A 10,068-nucleotide genomic window follows, 5' to 3' on the forward strand; every position below is an offset into this window, starting at 1 on the left:
CGCAGCCGAGTGGGGCCCGCTGATGGGGAGGCAGATCGGTGCGCTTTGACAGTTACAGAACCGATGCTGTGTATCTCTCCCTCCTGTCGGCATCATTTCTGTAACTGTCACAGCGCACCGATCTGCCTCCCTGTTCTGGCCACATGTGATCCTCCTATAGGTGCCTGGTCTCCCCCCAGCGCTGCCTGCTTTCCTCTCCATAAAAGCTGGGGGACACTGTGAGAGCGGGGGAGGGCTTTCCTGTCTTAAGGCACAGGCACTTCTGTGAACTGCCCAGGGGTCCTAGGTGCATGGGGGGCCTTTGAAGTTTCCTCCCAGCAGGTTCGGGCAGCAGTGGTAACAGGTCTCCTCACGTTGGCTTTACAGGTCAGTTCTGGCTGTGTCTGCAATGCTCTCTCCCTGGCATCTTCCTCCCTTCCTCAGCCACTATCTGGCCGGCCGTCCTGCTCCTCCCTGTCGTCCTCACACAGATCCATTCATCTTTGCCTGTCACACTGCTCCTCTCAGATGGTTGTTATCTCTCCCCCTCCCTTCCCTGACTTTTCCCTGCAGACACTTTACCTTCACACATGTGTGTGTGTGTCCCAGGATCTACAAACATTACAAATGTCTGGAACAGTGGCGGCTGGTGCTCAAAATTGTGGGGGGGGGGGGGCGCAAAAAAAAAAAAAAAAAATTGAAGCCCATCACATGCAACCACTGTGCCATGCCACCAAAAGCAGCCACTGTGCCATCAATTGTCACCACTGTGCCATGCCATCAAACAGCAACTGTGCCATCAATTGTCACCACTGTGCCATGCCATCAAACGCAGCTACTGTGCCATCAAACGCAGCCACTGTGCCATCAATTGTCACCACTGTGCCATGCCATCAAACGCAGTCACTGTGCCATGCCATCAAACGCAGCCACTGTTCCATCAATTGTCACCACTGTGCCATGCCATCAAACAGCAACTGTGCCATCAATTGTCACCACTGTGCCATGCCATCAAACGCAGTCACTGTGCCATGCCATCAAACGCAGCCACTGTTCCATCAATTGTCACCACTGTGCCATGCCATCAAATGCAGTCACTGTGCCCCTCAATTGTTGCCACTGTGCCAATTGTCACCACTGTGCCCTTTAATTGTCACCACTGTGCCCCATGATGCCACTGTGCCCATTGTCACCACTGTGCCCCATGATGCCACTGTGCCCATTGTCACCACTGTGCCCCATGATGCCACTGTGCCCATTGTCACCACTGTGCCCCATGATGCCACTGTGCCAATTGCCCACCTCTGTGCCCTTTGTCACCACTGTGCCCCATGATGCCACTGTGCCCATTGTCGCCCCTTTCCCTGTAAAAAGCACTTACCTGAATTTAGCATTTATGTTCAGTAGCTCTTTCTACAGTAGCTCTTTTTCAGGGTACTTTCTAAGGGTATTTTCATGTTCAGTATTAAGGGGGGGGGGGGAGCACCGGCACCTTATAGAGTACCGGCACCTCTTTTGGCCCACTTAAAGCACTGGATGGATGTGACTTAGTTCGTTCGAGTGCAGTTAGGGCGGTTATATATAACTTGTGTAACATACCTACTTAGGCCCTTGCTTCCATAAAACTGAACTCTGTGGGGCAGATTCAGATAGATTAGCGGATCTTTAGATCCGCGTAATCTATCTGATTTATGATCCGCCGGCGCAAGTTTGAGAGGCTAGTGCTGTATTCAGAAAGCACTTACCTCAAAACTTGCGGCGGCGTATCGTAAATCCCCCAGCGGAATTCAAATTCCGCGGCTAGGGGGAGTGTAGTATTTAAATCAGGCGCGTGCCCGCGCCGATTCAGCTGCGCATGCGCCGTCCGCGAATTTTCCCGGCGTGCATTGCTCCCAATGACGTCGCTAGGACGTCATTGGTTTCGACGTGAACTTAAATTACGTCCATCCGTATTCGCAAACGACTTACGCAAACAACGTAAAAATTCAAAACTCGGCGCGGGAACCACGGCCATACTTAACATAGGATACGCCGCATATAGCAGGGGTAACTATCCGCTGGAAAAAGCCGAACGCAAACGACGTAAAAAAAAAGCGACGGGCGGGCGTTCGTTTCTGAACCGGCGGATCTCCTCATTTGCATATTCGTTGCGAGTAAAACACGGAACGCCACCTAGCGGGCAGCAGTAGATTGCAGCCTAAGATCCGACGGTGTAAGTCACTTACACCTGGCGGATCTTAGGGAGATCTATGCGTAACCTGATTCTATGAATCAGGCGCGTAGATACGACGGCCGGACTCAGAGATACGACGGCGTATCAGGAGATACGCCGTCGGATCTTCTTTCTGAATCTGGCCCTGTACTGTATGTCTGCTCTGCTCTCTGTCTTCATGTGGAATGAATGCAGCACATGTACGGTATTAGAAACCTCCCAGACAGAATGGATGCAAAGGTGGCTGTGATAGGTCAAGACTCTGCTCAATGTGAGATTAGCTGTGATTGGCCAAGGCTACTGATGAGTCACAAAAGCTTAACTCTATGCTTTCTGGTATGAATTCTACTGTGTAATTTGAGCTTACCTTCACTGTCATATAAATAAACGATTCTTAAAGGCATATTTTTTTCTTTTGCTTCTGTGAACACAACATAGAACTGTTATATGACATTCAAGCATAACATCACAGTGAATAACTTTGCTTTTGTCTCTCACATATAAACATGTGCATTACATTTAGGTTCTTAGCAGGTTTTAGCTGTATATACATGTAGGTTATATTAGCTACCTAGGACAGGTTCTAGCTGGCCAGCTACAAGACACCCCTAAAAAGACTTGCAGCTGTAATTGCAGAGAAAGGGAGTTCTACAAAGTATTGACTAATTTGGAAACCATTTATCATTTTCCTTCCACTTCACAATTATGTGCCACTTTGTGTTGGTCTATACCAGGGATCTTCAAACTACGGCCCTCCAGCTGTTGCGAAACTACACCTCCCATGAGGCATTGTGAATCTCTGACATTCACAGACATGACTAGGCATGATGGGAATTGTAGTTCCTGAACAACTGGAGGGCCATAGTTTGAGGACCCCTGGTCTATACACTCAGGGAACAATTCACCCCTCCCTTTGATTCAGGGCGGGGTAAACTGTCCAATCAGCAGGGAGAGTTGTTTGAGGAATTCACCACTACCCTCCTCACCCTGCCCCCAGTCCACATGCCAGGAACACAATAACAAAACATCCATCCCATAATACATTTCTCCTAAGGCAGACAGACACAAAAGAACAATGGGGCACAGCCACACCCCAAATGATCCTAGAAAACAGTCCACAACAGCATGGACAACACACAATATATACATCTATACAACATTCCAGTGTGGCTGTACATCGAGTCAGACTAGCACAGATCAGACTGGGGTTATCGGTCACCCTGTGCCCCTAATGGACACAGGGTGATTTACACATAGGAGGGGCTGGGGGAGCTGGACACAGAGGCCCAGATTCTTAAAGGACGTACGCCGTCGTAAGTCCTAATCCGGCCCGTCGTATCTATGCGTCTGATTCTTAGAATCAGGTTACGCATAGATATCCATTAGATCCGACAGGCGTAAGTCTCTTACGCCGTCAGATCTTAACTGCATTTTTTTTTTGCCTGCCAGGTGGCGCTTCCGTCGATTTCCCCGTCGAGTATGCAAATTAGCTAGATACGCAAATTCCCGAACGTACGCGCGGCCGACGCAGTAAAGTTACGACGTTTACGTTAGGCTTTTCCCGGCGTAAAGTTTCCCCTGCTATATGAGGCGCAGCCAATGTTAAGTATGGCCGTCGTTCCCGCGTTGAATTTGAAAAAAGTTACGTCGTTTGCGTAAGTCGTCCGTGAATGGGGCTGGACGTCATTTACGTTCAGGTCGAAACCAATGACGCGCTTCATTTAAATGATACACGCCCCCCACCCGCCGAATTTGAATTCCGCCGGGTGATTTACGTTACACCGCCGCAAGTTATGGAGCAAGTGCTTTGAGAATACAGCACTTGCCTGTGTAAGTTGCAGAGGCGTAACGTAAATGAGATACGTTACGCCCGCACAATTTTGCGCGGCTGTACGAGAATCTGACCCAGAGTCCCCAGAGCTCTCCAAGGTAGGCTGGGTTCCACAAGCCAATCAGCTGTTTTCAGGTGTAGCAACAGGTCCAGGGTGACGTGGGATTCGCTGTAAGTGGCCAGTCAGCCTCATGTCCTCGCTGCGCTCGCTTGGCCTCCTGGCTCTTTTTTTAACATCCTTAAATCCACAGGGATGGTAAGGAATGAGCCTGGATGCCGCCCGAGCCGCGCCTGCGTCGTGCACACCTGAAAAACAGCTGATCAGGTTCGGAGATTTCCGTTGGCTTTGTCTGCGCCTGCACAGTCAAGCAGGGAACCATATCGATAGGGGAACTAGTCTCAACAAGACACCGGCTCACCATAACCAGGAGCTCTGTTTGTCCCAGAAAAAAAAACTTATCTCTGTGTTACATCGCTATTACAACTAATGCCAAAGTCATTGTGGAATGCAATGAGGAAATAATAACCTTGGATCACGGTGAAGGTTCTGGAAGTTTATTTAGAAGAGAAGAGTTACAAAGTAAAAGTAAATATTAGAAAGTAGAGAGATGTAGAGGTGCGGAGACCCTTAGACATGGCAGGAGGACCAAGGATCTGACCTCTTCATCAAACGGGAGGCTTCTACCCTCCAATCCTGGACAATTGTCATGGAGAACTGTCCCAAACATCAACATTTTACACATTAAATCATTTGCTTAAAATTTTGTAGAAGCAGCACACCATTCATTACAAGTAGGGTTGTCCCGATACCACTTTTTTTAACCACTTCGAGCCGGGGCCATAGGCAAATGACGGCCACAAGGTGGCTCTCAAATGCCGGGAGGACGTCTATTGAAGTCTTCGGCTCCTCCGGCCACTAGGGGGCGCGCGCGCGCCCGCCGTGTCACGGCGGTGCCGATGCGCGTGCCTGGTGGCCGTGATGTCCGCCAGGTACCTGTGATCGGCCGTTACACAGACAAGGACGTGGATCTGTGTGTGTAAACACACAGATCCACGTCCTGTCAGGGAGAGGAGACCGATGCTGTGTCCCCTTGTACATAAGGACACAGCATCGGTCACCTTCCCCCCACAGTTAGAATCACTCACTAGGGTATACATTTAACCCCTTCCCTGCCAGTCACATTTATACACTAATCATATACACAGGGCTCAAAATTTCAAGCCCTGAGCTACTAGCCAGGCCTCAAGAGTTACTCGCCACCAGCTGCCCCACCTAATTCATACACTGCTCCACACCTAATTGCGTCCCTAAACACGCCCTCGTAGATTGTTATGCCCCTCACTACACGTGACTGATGTGTATTCGGGCACACTGATAACTCTTCTCATACTAATGCATTCCAGTAGGCGCGGAATCCTTATGAACTTTTATTAGCACAAGACAGAGTAAAACGTAGATGCATCGATATGGCTGACGTGAGAAAGAACTCAGCAGACATGTGCTTGCTTGGAAGGAAAAATGGAAAAGAAGGCTGTGGAGGTGCTGCAAAGCCTCATGGGATAGAAATACGGAAGCTTGCATGGACCAAATTAATGAACTATTCTAGCTGACTATATTAACATAGAACAGGTGCAATTAAACAGAAAGTCCACTAGATGGCAGCATTGATTTAATTCAAACTAAAGTCAAAACTATGAAGACGATGAGCCTTATGCCGCGTACACACCATCACTTTATGTGATGGAAAAAAATGACGTTTTTAAAAACGTCACTTTAATTGACTGTGTGTGGGGGAAAACGTCGTTTTATGTCTTGTAAAAAACGACCAAAAAAAATTGAAGCATGCTTCAATTTTATGTGTCGTTTTTCAAAAGTGCACTTTTTACTTCACAGAAATTGACCGTGTGTAGCAAAAAACGTCGTTTTGTAAGACGTTTTTTCATCCACGCATGCCCAGAAGCTACTTATGAAGCAAGCTTCAATGGTAAAACGTGGTGGAACGTAACCTCACTTTGCAAGATCATTGTGAGAAAACGATGGTGTGTAGGCAACTTCGTCTTTGAAAATTGAAGTTTCAAAAACGTCATTTTTTACTTCACAGAAAGTGTCGTTTTTTTTCATCACATAAAGTGATGGTGTGTATGCGGCATTATGAATGAAGGCATGACACTCCTCGCCTGGTTTCCCACGGATACCACACATCATGGCACTCCGGAGGAGAGTAACAAAACAAGTTCGGAAACAGGTCTGAGGAAAAGTTTAGGCTGGCCTTGCCTAATGACTTTGAGTTCAACTTTCCTGACGTGTCCATCTTCACTGGGAAACACTTGGGTTATCAGACCCAAAGGCCACTCGTTTCTCCTTGATTGAGAGTCTTTCATGAGAACAATGGCACCAGGCTCTAAGTTGGGCTTGCTGTCTTGCCATTTGTTCCTGGTCTGTAGATTAGACAAGTATTGTTTCTTCCATTTGTTCCAAAAGGTGTCAGCTAACACTTGTACTCTTTTCCATTGACATCTGTATAAGTCCTTTGGGTCGAGATTGACAGAAGGAGCTGTGATCACCTCGACTTTCTGAGTGAGCAAAGTGGAAGGTGTAAGCAGGAAAGGATCTTCAGGATCGTTGGGTATAGATGTCAAGGGTCTGGCATTCATTATAGCTGATACTTCAGCCATGAAGGTTGTCAGAGTCTCATGTGTGAGTTTTGAAGTTCCCAATTGTAGAAACATTGAATCTAGGATTCTTCGAGCTATACCAATCATACGCTCCCAGGCACCTCCCATGTGTGAAGAGTGTGGGGGGTTAAATGTCCATGTACAACCCTGTTCTGAAAGGTATCTCTCAACATATTCTGTGTCAAGGTTTGAAGTGATATTCAATTCTTTGCAAGCTCCAACAAAGTTGGTTCCTCTATCAGAGCGTATGTGCTTGACAGGGCCTCTAATAGAGATGAAACGTCTCAGGGCATTGATGAAGCTGGATGTGTCTAAGGACTCAATTACTTCTATGTGTACAGCTCTGATGCACATGCAAGTAAACATGACAGCCCAGCGTTTGCTGTTGGCACTGCCTCCTCTGGTTTGACGTGTGATGACAGCCCAAGGCCCAAACACATCAAGACCGACGTTTGTGAAAGGGGGTTCTGTACTGAGACGGTCTGCAGGAAGGTTGGCCATTTTCTGGGTTTGGAAAATACCACGAAGCTTACGACAGGTGATACATTTGAAAATGGTTTTACTCACAAGTCTCTTGGCTCCCACTATCCAGAGTCCAGCCACACGCAAAGCTCCTTCCGTGAACAAACGTCCTTGATGTTTTGTCTGTGTGTGGTAGTGTTCCACAAGTAAAGAAGCAACATGGTTATTTGGTATTATGACAGGATTGCTTTCACCAGTATCAAGTCCTGCATTTGAAATGCGCCCTCCAACTCTTAACAGTCCTTCATTGTCTATAAAGGGGTTGAATTTCCTTAGAGGACAGTTCTTTGGAATGCTCTTGTTATATTGAAGACATTCTAGTGTTAGTGCATAAGTCTCTTGTTGGATACAGCGGATGATTAAATTTTTTGCTTCTGTGAGCTCATCTACTGTATATGGCTTGTGGCAATAATGCCAACCTTTGCAACAACTTGGTCTTGTAGGGGTGCCTTTAAAGGATCTGGCTATGTGAACCAAGCAAGCTGTAGCTCTTTGTAAGGATTTCCAAGTGGAGAACTTATCGAAGCGCTTGGATCTCAACAGTTGGTTAGAAATTGTTGTATGTAGTGTGGAAACCTGAGGACGGATGTCTGAGTCAGATTCAGGTTCTAACAGTTCATAAGTCTCCCTTTGTGGAGTGGTAGGCACTGACTTGTACAGGAAGGGTGGTCCTGTGAGCCATGTAGTGTCTTTGAGACGGGATGCTGGCACAGACCTTGTGGCATGATCTGCTGGGTTATGATCAGTTGAGACATAACGCCACTGGGTGGGCTGTGTAGACTTCCTGATCCTTAGGACTCTGTTGTGCACATAGACATAGAATCTCCTACTTTCGTTGTAAATGTAGCCCAACACTACCTTGCTGTCTGTGTAAAACTCTGTATCCTCGAGTTCTATATCCATCTCAGTTGTAATAAGTTCTGCTAGTTCTACTGCTAATACAGCAGCACACAGTTCCAATCTTGGAATGGTGGTTTCAGGACATGGTGCTAGCTTGGCCTTGCCCATAACGAACCCAATATGAATTTGGCCCTCGATGTCTACTGACTTGAGGTAGGTTACTGCTCCTATTGCTTTGACTGAAGCATCGCAGAATACACATAACTTTCTAGACTGAACCCTTTCAGGAGGAAAGTGGGAGTATGGTCTATGTATGTGTAGGTTAGATAAAGTCTTTAAAGAGTCTCTCCATGTTACCCATGTTGTCTCTTTCTCAGGAGGTAGTGGAGAATCCCAATCACATGTGTCTGCAGTAAGCTCTCTAAGCATAATCTTACCTTGGACGGTCACCGGTGCTGCGAACCCGAGTGGATCATACAGGCTGTTGATGGTGGATAGGACACCTCGCCGAGTGAAGGGTTTTGGCTCTTGGTCGACCTGAAAGGTAAGGGTGTCAGTCTTGAGGTCCCAGTTGAGTCCTAGGCTGCGTTGCATAGGAAGGGAGTCTGTAGCTAAGTCCAGATCTTTGAAGTCACTGGCATAATCTTGAGAAGGGAAGGCCTCCATGACGACCTTGCTGTTTGATGCTATCTTATGCAGTCTAAGATTTGAAGAGGCAAGTGTGCTTTGAGTCCTCTTGAGTAGACTTATTGCAGCTTCAGGTGAAGAAAGTGATTTCAGACCATCATCTACATAAAAGTCTCTTTCAATAAACTGTGTAACGTCTTTCTCACCTTCTTGAGCGGATAGCTTAAGTCCGTAGATGGCAACAGCAGGGGATGGACTGTTACCAAAAACGTGCACTTTCATGCGGTATTCTGTAATGTCTTTAGTAGGGTCATTGTCTTTGAACCATAGGAATCTCAAGAAGTTCCTGTGTTCTTCCTTGACTTGGAAGCTGTGAAACATTTGCTGTATGTCTGCAACTATGGCAACTGCTTCCTTGCGGAACCTGATGAGAACACCAAGAAGTGTGTTGTTGAGATCTGGTCCCTTTAGGAGGACATCATTTAGTGAGACCCCTTCGTGCTGAGAGCTGGAGTCAAACACTACCCGGATTTTACCTGGCTTCTTGGGGTGGTAGACACCGAAGATTGGTAGGTACCAGCACTCTTCTTTGTCTTTTAAAGGTGGGGCTATCTCAGCATGGTCATCCTCAAACATCTTACTCATGAATGAGAAGAAATGCCCTTTCATTTCTGGCTTTCTTTGGAGATTGCGTTTAAGGGAAGAAAAGCGCTTTAAAGCTTGTTCTCTGTTGTTAGCAAGGCAGGGTCTCTGTGCTTTGAAAGGCAGGGGTGCTACCCAGCTGTTTTCATTGTTTTTGTGGAATCCCTGTCTCATTATTTCCAAGAAGATATGATCTTCAATTGATGGGGCAAGTTTGTGATCTTCTTTAGTCCCTTGGAAAACTGAGCATCCTAAACGATCTCTGTCTTCATCACAAAGAAGATTAGCGGTGTAAGGGTTGGAATGAATTACACTGGCAGGCTTCTCTCTTACGAGGAATCTGTTGGTACAAGGCTGAAATAAGGATGGACGCCCACCCTCTAGTGTCTTTGTAAAGAGAGAGTTCACGCTGGTTGGTTTGTGAACACTCCCTAGGCATACGTTGCCTATGATGACCCATCCGAGATCTAGCTTCTGGGCATAGGGGGAGTTGTGGGGACCATTGATTTGTTTTCTCACCTTGTGAACTCTGATGATGTCCCTCCCAAGGAGAAGTGCTATCTCAGCCTGGGGATCCAGTTCAGGGATGAGGTGTGCTATGCCCTTCAGATGTCTGTGATGAAGTGCCACCTCTGGTGTAGGGATCTCCTCTCTTTCAGTTGGGAACTGATTGCACTCGATTAGAGTTGGCAGAGGCAGGGTTGTCTGACCATCAAAGGATTCGATTTGGTAACCGATG

Source organism: Rana temporaria, chromosome 1, assembly GCF_905171775.1.
Source record: "Rana temporaria chromosome 1, aRanTem1.1, whole genome shotgun sequence".
NCBI lineage: Eukaryota > Metazoa > Chordata > Amphibia > Anura > Ranidae > Rana > Rana temporaria.